This window comes from Cupressus sempervirens, chromosome 3, assembly GCF_028749045.1.
Source record: "Cupressus sempervirens isolate cs-2001-9-10 chromosome 3, ASM2874904v1, whole genome shotgun sequence".
NCBI lineage: Eukaryota > Viridiplantae > Streptophyta > Pinopsida > Cupressales > Cupressaceae > Cupressus > Cupressus sempervirens.
The window spans coordinates 376576593-376586834 of NC_143120.1; the positions used below are offsets into that span (position 1 = coordinate 376576593).

Here is a 10242-nt window from a genome sequence, read left to right on the forward strand (position 1 = left end):
TGTTGTTGACTTGCCCTCAGGAGGGGTGCCAATGGATGAAGAAGAAAGGTGTCATTCTATGTTCATTGTCGAACTCATGGGACAACCTTGTCATGGCTATAGGGAACACTTAAGTTGTCTTGAAGATGGAGGATGATGTTGGCTTTCTACTTTCTAAGTAGATGAGAAGGAAGGTCTCTTTGAATGCCAAAGAGGCTTTGAGTGTTTGAGGAAGACCAAAAGAAAGAGGCAATAATGAAAAGAAGCATGACCATTCTAAGTCCAAGAATAATGAGAGATCAAAATCCCTTGGTAAGTCCAAGGCAATCTGTTGGAATTATGGAAAGCTTGGACACTTCCAAAGGACTGCAAAGAGAAGAAGAAAAAGAAAAAGAAGAAGAAGCAATATTCTGATTCTAAGTCTAAGAAGGAAGATGGAGATCCTTTTATCACAGCCTTGGCCACTTGTGTAGGTGAGCATGCATGGTTGATAGACTAAGGTGTGTCTTTCCACATAACTCCTAATAGAAATTGGTTTAGTAAGTATGAAGCTTTTGATGGTGGCAAGGTGTATTTGGGTGATAATTTAGTTATTGGCATTATTGGCCATGGAAATATTTGTGTGAAATTTTTTGATGGTAGAATTAGAAAATTTGATGGTGTCTTGCATATTTTGTGACTAGCAAGATTTTATTATTATTTAGCAAACTAATGGATGCGGGTTTGCATGTACAACTTTTTGAAGCAAATGTGAAAATGGTGAGAGGTGCTATGGTGATAGAAAGAGAGAAAATTAGGTCTGTTGTACCAACTTGATGCATGCACAATTGAGTGCAATAGTACTTCTGATAAGATTGTGACAAGGTCTACTTCATTGGAAAAGGAGAGGGTTTCTCTTTCAACATATAGTTGTATTTTTTGGGTACCCAAGGGTGCTTTATATATCGAATCAAAGTTGTCTTCGGAGAAGACCATGTTATGGTACTAGATACTCGACCGCAGAGGTGAGAAGGGTCTATGAACCTTGAAAAATTAAAAACCTTGTTGATGGGTTTAATGATTGAATGATTGGAATCTCGAATTTGATTTTTGTGAGCATTGTATTTATGAAAAATAAAACTACATTTAGTTTTACTTGAGTTCTCATAAGTCTTCATGCATTTTTTATCTAATCCATTCAGATGTATTTGGTCTAGTTGATGTTCCTTCTATTAGTAGATCAACTTATTATGTTTCTTTCATTGATGATTTCAGTAGAAGAACATGGGTTTATTTCCTTAAGAGTAAAGCTAAAGTTTTCAGTTGTTTCAAAGAATTTAAAGCAATGGTTGAGTTGGAGACTGGAAAGAAGATAAAATGTTTGAGAACTAATAATGGTGGTGAATATTGCTCAAATAATTTTGATATATTTTGTAAAGATTGTGATATTAAAAGTCAGAAGACAACTCTATATTATCCACAATAGAATGGTGTTGTAGAAAAAATGAACAAGACATTGATGGAGAAGGCTAAGAGTATGTTGAGTGGAGTTGGATTGTATCAAAAGTTCTAGCTGAAGTTGTAGCCACCGCGTGCTACCTAATAAATAGGTCTCCTACATTGACTCTTGTTGATAGGACACCAATGAAAGAGCTAGGGCTAGAAGCCCGAGTCACGGTTTGAAGTAAACCTTAAGCAATCTTTGTGTGGTAAAGCTTTCTTCCAAGCTTTGTTATGTCACATAACTGGCCCAAGGTGTTGGGATCAGACGATTTGTGTAAGTGGTAAGTAAGGCAGAGCCAAGTCTTGAGCTTACTCTAGCTATTAGTGTAACAACTATCCAAGATAAACTAGTTCCATGGATTGGAGCTAAGTCTTGTGGAGTCTTTGGTGCTACCTAAAACCCCAAGATAGTGATAAGTGAGGTCTAGCTTAGGGCATTGGATGATTCAAACTAGATTTGAATAAGTGGTTTCTTACAACATTATCAGTTGAAATTGGATGTGACAATTGAGTTGCATGCATAATTCTTGGATGACATTTTGTTATCAGTACATTCACATACAAGCTACCTAGGAATGTTGCTTAGTGATAAGTCATCTCAAGGTCATTGCAAGCATCCTAGGATGCATTTTGAAGGTGTAGATGGTGATTGAATCTTTATTTTAGTGCAATGCATGTTGTGAGTTCCAATGTGAGTTATGACATTGTTATAAAAAGTGTATACATTCCATATAGAAAACACCTACAACATAATGCCCGTGGCTATCTAGCCACGAAAACAAATAATATAACACAAGATGGCTTTAACAAAATAACCTGAGTATAAAAAAATCTCCTTGATATACTTTTCGATTTTCGTGACTACATAGCCACTGCCCAACATAATTACCTCTAAGTTTCTCCACATTTCATATCGAACACAATGCGCAAAGGTGATATTTCAATTAACTAGTTATACCATACCAATCATTGCACCTACTCTAAGGGTTCGTTTGGTTGCTGATATTGAGAAATGTTGCATTTGTTTTATATGTAGAATTTGTCAATAACAAATCCTTATTTCAGACTAGAATAGAATTTTAAACCTCATATTTCAATTCGAGCTTGACGCATCCAAATTGAATTTTTTAAAAAAAAGAATTTGTTCCTACAATTGTGGTTCAATTCCAGCAAACAAATGTTGGGGACAGAGGATTGGGAGACTGGAAAGCGTCAAATACATATTTACACCAGGTTACCTATCAGACTTCAACAACATCGCATTGAGGGAAATGAGCATTGAGCATTGACAGAAGCCCAAGTTGATTTAACAAACTTAAATATGTCAACTATTATAGTAAGTGCAGAACACTGTTCATGGCATCATGGGTTACTAAAATAGTTGTTTCTGTCCTCCCTTATTCCAAACCTAACTTCCCGAAACTCAATTGTGGCGTTCATCAGTACCATTCTGCTCGTCAATCTGCTAACGGACTCTATCATTCTTATTCAAAGAGTGAGGACAACGAGGGCAGAGTCACTGAGCTGCTTAGCTACAAAGCAGATTATTACAGCTATGCGTCTGTGTTGCAGGACGCCATTAACATCAAATCCCTCTCACAAGGGAAACTTGTGCAAGCCCACATTGTGCAGACAGGATTTAAGGCTGACGTGTATTTGCAAACGAAGGTTTTGATTCTTCATGCCAATTGTGGGACTCTCTATGATGCTCGCAGGTTTTTGGACGGGATGTCTGAACGTAATGTCGTCACATGGACTACAATGGTTAAAGCTTACACACAAATGGGGTATCTTGATGACGCCGCAGAAGTGTTTGACAAAATGCCCGAACGAAATGTTGTTTCATGGAATACTATGATTTCTGGATATACAAAGAGTGGACAGCTTGAACATGCCTGTAAGCTTTTTCAAGAAATGCCTGAAAAGAATTTAGTCTCATGGAATGCAATAATTGGAGGATGTGTTCAGAATGGGCTGTTCCGTGAGGCTGTTGAGTTCTTTAAAGGAATGCTAGCTGCTGGAGTGGATCCAAATTCTGTCACTTATACCTGCCTTCTCTCTGCCTTTTCCCAGTTGAAAAATCTTCCATATGGAAAGGAGATACATGGAGCCATTTTGAGAAGTGGGTTCCAGTCCGATGTCCAGGAAGGCACCGCACTTCTAAATTTGTACGCCAAATTTGGAAGCTTGGATGATGCATGCAAGGTGTTTGACAAAATGCCAGAAAGAAATTTTATAACATGGAATGCACTTATCGGAGGATATGTACATAATGGAGCCTTAGAAGAGGCTCGAAAGCTCTTTGAAGAGATGCCTCAGCGGGACATTGTTGCCTGGAGCACTATGGTTGCTGGTTATGCACAGAATGGGTGCATTGACGAAGCAACGGAGTTATTTCAAAAAATGCCGGAGAGAAACACGGTTTCGTGGAATGTAGTGATTGCTGCATATGCACAGAACGGGAGATCTGAAAAGTCCTTGAAACTCTTTGGACAAATGCAGCTGACTGGTTTGAAGCCAAACTCAATTACCTTTGCCAGTGTTCTTCCTGCTTGTTCCAACTTAACAGCTTTTCAACATGGCAAGCAGGTGCACGGAGGAATAATAAGGGATGGATACGAGACAAACAGCTTTGTGAGTAGTGCGCTTGTAGACTTCTATGCCAAATGTGGTTGCATAAAGGAAGCACAAAGAGTGTTTGACAAAATGTCTGAACCAGATGTTGTATCCTGGACTGCAATGATTGTGGGGTATGCTAAGCATGGATTTGTTAATATGTCCCTTCAACTCTTTGAACAAATGCAACAGTCCAGGACAAAGCCGAACCATGTTACATTCATTGGAGTTCTCTCTGCCTGCTGCCATGCAGGCCTGGTGCAGGAGGGCTGGAAATACTATTGTAGCATGAGTCAAGATTATCATATAAAACCTTCATTGGACCACTATTGCTGTATGGTTGATCTACTTGGTCGTGCAGGGCACCTTGATGAGGCCTTAAACCTTATCAACCAGATGGTAATAGAACCAACTGCTGCAATTTGGGTGTCTTTCCTCTCTGCCTGTAGAATCCATGCCAATATAGAGTTTGCAGAACATGCAGCAGATCGCCTATATGTCTTGAACCCTAAAATTCGTGCACAATATGTGTTGCTATCGAACATTTATGGTGCAGCCGGAAGATGGGTTGAGAACCAAAAACTGAAAAATCTGATGAAAGACAGAGGAGTAGAACGGACTCCTGGATGCAGCTGGATAGATGTTAATAATGCTGTGAATGCTTTCTATGCTGGAGAAAGGTTATTTTCAGAAAAATAGAAGATCTGTGAATAACTAGATATATCTGGTAGCAAAATCAAGGAGGCAGGATAGCTATTCCAAACTTTTTCCCATATTGACCAGAAAGAAAGAACAATTTCTCTTTGTTCCCACTGAGAAATTTCCATTGAATTTGGGATTTTCAATACATGCCCTTGGACAGTTGATTGAATTCTCAAAAGACTTGAGTACGTGATTAATGCCTTTCTGCTGTCATGTTCATCTCCAAAAGTATCTCAGTAGATGTGAATGAGAGGTGCTACCCATTTTGATTCTCATAAAGGTGGATGTGGGTATTCTATTGATGCCGAGTGTCACAATCGGTACACAAAATCTCGATTGACAATGCAGTCATTTCACCTAAATATGACCAATTGCTGGATGCTTTTATTCGTTTTGCATGGGCATAGACTGGTATTGTCATTGAATGTAAGTGGTATTCTATGCTACGGCAATAGTCAATAGGGCAGGCATAACAGGATATAAGACCACCTAATGGAAGTGCATCTGTTGGCCAAAAGCTTGAATTGTTGATTTGAACCGAGGGCTTTTCATTCGGAGATATTGATTTCTTCGTGCATATTGTTGTCAATGGTATAGCACACAAAGCATGTTGGTGCTTGATGAATGATGTTGACCGTGTTCCATGAAAATGCCTAAGATCTTTCTGGTTCAAAATTTTCTGGTCCGATAATTCTATGCTTCTCCATGGCAGAATACGTGCGATGCATTAATCTTTTATTAAGAAGTCTTTGGCTTTTGATCCGCGATTAATTTGGATTCCTCTAATTTGTAAGATATGAAACATTAAGTTGATGGTATATGTTAATATAATAGTTCAAGTGTAACCAATGGTTAGGCTAAGTCCTTTACATGATGATGTAAATATTATCGAGGAATGAAAATGTATGGATGAATGGCTGATCCAAAAAATGGAGTGGGAGGTTAGGAAGGTGAATTCACTTTGAGCTCACAAGAGTAAAAAATTGTGGTTCCCTTAAATCTATAATTTGTTCAATACCAAATCACAATTTTCAGAAGAAGAATATGACCAAAAAGAGAGAGGAAAAGCTCAATTTTACTAGATATTAAGGGTCGCCATGAGGTAGTAACCTAGCCATGCAAATCCAAAGAGAGGGCCAAAGACTAAAAAACCTATAGACCAACCCACGATGTTGATAGAGATGCACATTATCTACCACATTTGAGCCATACACTACCACAGGAGATCTCTTCGCACATGCAATAGGTCGAGCTTTCCCCTTTGGAGGACTAGTAGTAGATTTGATAGCATAGACATAACTTTGTCGTTGAGTAGCAACATATTTGATAGCATAAGCATAACTTTGTCCCCCAATAGCAACATATTATTATTATTTTTGTTGTGGGGGAGGGAGGGACCATCCCTTAATAGTTGGGGGAGAGGATGAATATCATCCTTAATAGCCAAGGTTGGGGTGGGGGTTGGGACCCCATCCTTAATGGCACTGGCTAATCTTGAGACAAAATGCACCAAAGATTAAAAAAAGTCCAACATTTTGTTTTCTAGATTCTTGAACATAGTGATTTTTTCTCAATTTTTTGTTGTTTTTGAGAACAAATGCTGAAAATCTCAAAAAATATCATTGTGTTATTTATTTTTTGAAATTTGGTCAATGGTGCATTTTGTAGGGAGGATAGTCACACCCATCCTTAATATACCCAACAGTCAAAACCCCACCTCCATCGCAACCAAGAGGACAAGTGTTTGCCTTCAACCCAAACCAAGGACTAGATGGTGGTATTTGTTAACCGAAGAGAGCATGAGAAGGAAGTCCACGCCTAGGGTAGAATAAAGTTCTCAGATACCGTGGGGAGCATAAACCCCCATACCACCTAGGGAAGCATCATCCAGGGGATCTCGTAATAGTTAAGCCTATGTAACAGAGGGAAATAAAACCCCATCCACAACCACAACCACAAAAGTTGCAACAGACCTTGGTAAGTTTGAAATGCTTGTCAAGCGGGAAATAGAGGCCCTTGGCAACATCGATGATGTCCATAGCATGTACACAAAATGTATTATGTTACCATTTTAAAAATCTATAATTATCAAAGTCTACAACATAATAATCTGGATATTAAATTGCTAGGTGTAATGTCTCTTTTGGGGTATATCAATGTATTTTAACCTGATGTTACAACTCTAATTAAAATAAGCAATGTAGTATATTTAATATCATAAATTTACCAATTCAAATGTCTCTAGTACAGGTCTTGTAATCATATTAGTCACTATTTGAAATGTAATTTGTAAGACTGACTATTTTCATAAGGGTTGGGAATTCAATAATACAAAAATGCATATGTAATCAATTGCATTAGTAATCATTTACAACATATCCCTTCAGTAGCCATGCCAAGGATACCTATCCTTATTTTGAGAACATGGGTAGGAAATGACACACTTTATCCCTCAATCCACCTTGGAGGTACTTTATCCTCCTCTCACAAGCCTAGGACTATAGTTAACTTCCCATCCCATGAGCACTTCATCTCAAGGTCGCGTGCTTTACAAGAGTATGAGACTAACTCCTTCACCAAGCCTAGGAAACACACAAGCTTCTTAGCCCATGAGCACTCTATCTTGGGATGACATGATTAGTGGAGGATAGGTTAGGTCCTCACCTCTTATGAACTTAAAATGTTGATCAACTTTCCTATTTTGCAAACATTCCTATCTAATCCCAAATAGATTAACTTTAGTAATATGTATAATAATATATCTACCATATATAATAAAATATTTACCAATTAGAAATATCAACAATCTTACTTAAATTGGAAAATAATACTTAATTTAGAGAACAATGTAATAGCATCAATTCCCCATATACATTTTGTAGCAAATATGTAGATGTTACACACATATTCTCCTATCACATTTCTACACATAACTTACTAGTTTTAGGTTAATATTATTAAAGCAATCAACTTAATTTATGTTTCAAGTTCTAACACCCCCTTCCATTCAATGCCCCTAAGGTGAGGCTCCAACTCCTCATATCTTTCATTTAGGGAAAAATTAGTATCCCTTACTTTGAAGAGACACCTCTTCCTTATGCATCTAATCTCTTCTCATTAATACCCGATGCTTTGTGTTTCCTTTGTTGGGTAAAAGGTAAGATTTAAAAAATCAAAAAATGTTGTGATGTGGAAGGGATATTTCTTTTCAACCTTTACATATTTACTATTTATTCTTAGACTTCATTTAATTTAGGTTGGCCCTATTCCTTTAATAATCTAATCATTGTTTTAAATAAGAATAGATTACGAAACATGTGGGGGCATGACAACTTGTCCTCCTAGGTTTTCTTGTCCTCAATTAATTTTAAATTTAGACAATAGATTTTTAGCTCCTTTCCAAATGACATCTTCCATAGGTAGGTTCTTGCACTTAACCAAACACTCAAGAATGGTTTATTCCTTAACTTCTTTTCTTGCATATCAAGGATGGTTGCGGGTTCTAGAATCTACCTGCCTTCATTATTAAGTAGAGACAATTTTGAACATAGAATGATATGCTATCCCAATTCCTTATTTGAATGACAAATATGGAAAGCATTCTAGATCCTACTATTTTCTTGTAGCTCCAACTCATAAGCAACCTTACCCATCTTTCTTTAAATCTTGAATGGCAAATATGGAAAGTATTCTTGATTATGCTATTTTCTGGTAGCTCCAATTTGTAAGCAACCTTAACTATCTTTCTTAAAATATCACATGGCTTGCAAAATCTTAATTTTAGCTTCTCAACTCTAATTGCGTTGACTAATGATTCTTATAGGTTGTAGGCTTAGGAAAACCAAGTCCCCAACTTTAGATGTCCTTCCACCCCATTTTTTATTATCAACATATATCTTTTAATGATTTTATGCTTGGTGCAAATTATATTTAATTGTGCATTCATAATGTCAAAATTTTGTTGCACTAGCTCTTTAGTTGTTGGAATATGACTTTTGGCAAGGATTAAATCTTCAAATGAAGTTGCCTCTTATCAATACAAGACCTTGAAGGGACACATTCCTATTGACATGTGATGGATAGTGTTGTAGCAATATTTGCCAAAATGTAAGTATGATCCATGTATGTTATTATCCCATAGTTTCTTAGGCATCCATCCAACCATTTTATCAACAATTTTCATATCTTCATTGGTTCGTGTATGGTAACTTGTACATGGAGTGAGTTTTATGCTAACTAGTTTGAAAAGTCCTTGTCAAACAAGCTAATTAATCTACCTTTTATATCACTAACAATATTTTTCAGCAAATAATGTTGATTGAAAAATTCTTTGAAGAAAATATCAACTGCCTAAGAGGATCGTTAGTATGTTGACATGAAAATGAAATGTGTATACTTTTCAAATGATCGACAACAATGTAATACAATCTTTGTTGTGTACCTTTGGAAGTCATGTTATGAAATCCATGGAAATGCTTTTCTAACACTTCATCTAGGTGCCTTAGGTAGTATTATGATGTTTTGATATAAATTAGAATGTCATCATAGAATGATAAGAAAATTTCCCTTGTTTTTTTTCTAAAATGGTGGTTCATGCATGACTAGACAATAACAAGGATATTTGTTAGTCCAAGAGATAAGACAAGGTATTCAAAGTGTTCAAAATGACATCTAAAACTATTTTGGGACATCATCTTTCCTCCCCCTACTTTGGTGGTATCTAAAGTGTATATTAGATTTTGGAAAATACACTACTCCATGAAGTTCATCAATTAGTTCATTGACCATAGGGATGGGTTAGTAGTTTTTTATTATCTTTTATTAAGTGTTAGTCCAAAAGATAAGGCAAGGTATTCAATGTGTCGATAATGACATCCAAAACTATTATTGGATATCCTCTTTCCTCACACTACTTTGGTGGTTTCTAGAGTGTAGATCATTTTGTGGAAAATATAGTACTCAATGAAGTTTATCAATAAGTTCATTAGCCCTAGGGATGGGTTGAGGGTTCTTTTCATATTTTATTAATTGTCATACAATCATTGCACAATTTCATGGTAATCATGTTCATTTTTATTGATATGTCAAAGGAGACAAAAAGACTAGAGCTAGTTTGGATATGACCCATTTCCAATAGATCTCTTTTGAATTTCTCAATTATATATATGATGATAGGGTGCGATGATAACTATTTGCCTTTTCTTCTAGCTCTCTAGAGTTTCCAAAGATTTTTTTATTTGGAAGTCCCACAAGAATGTCACTAAAGGCTTTTTTATGTTTGTTAAATATAGGCTAGATATGCACATTAATCTACTTCCCCTAGTTAAAGGCTTGCTTAAGATCATAAGTTGGAGAACCCATTCTATTTCACACTACCTATTAGGTCTTTCCCTTCTTTTGGAAGACTCTACCCTTGCCATGTCATTAGATAAACCATGTTAGATTACTTCTTTTCTATTATGT

At 36.6% G+C, this 10242-nt stretch overlaps 1 pseudogene; it reads left to right on the forward strand.

Moving 5' to 3' along the window:
- Positions 1–2546: 2546 nt before the first annotated feature.
- Positions 2547–5550, forward strand: LOC149566567 (pentatricopeptide repeat-containing protein At1g05750, chloroplastic-like; annotated as a pseudogene).
- The last annotated feature ends 4692 nt before the right edge of the window (positions 5551–10242 follow it).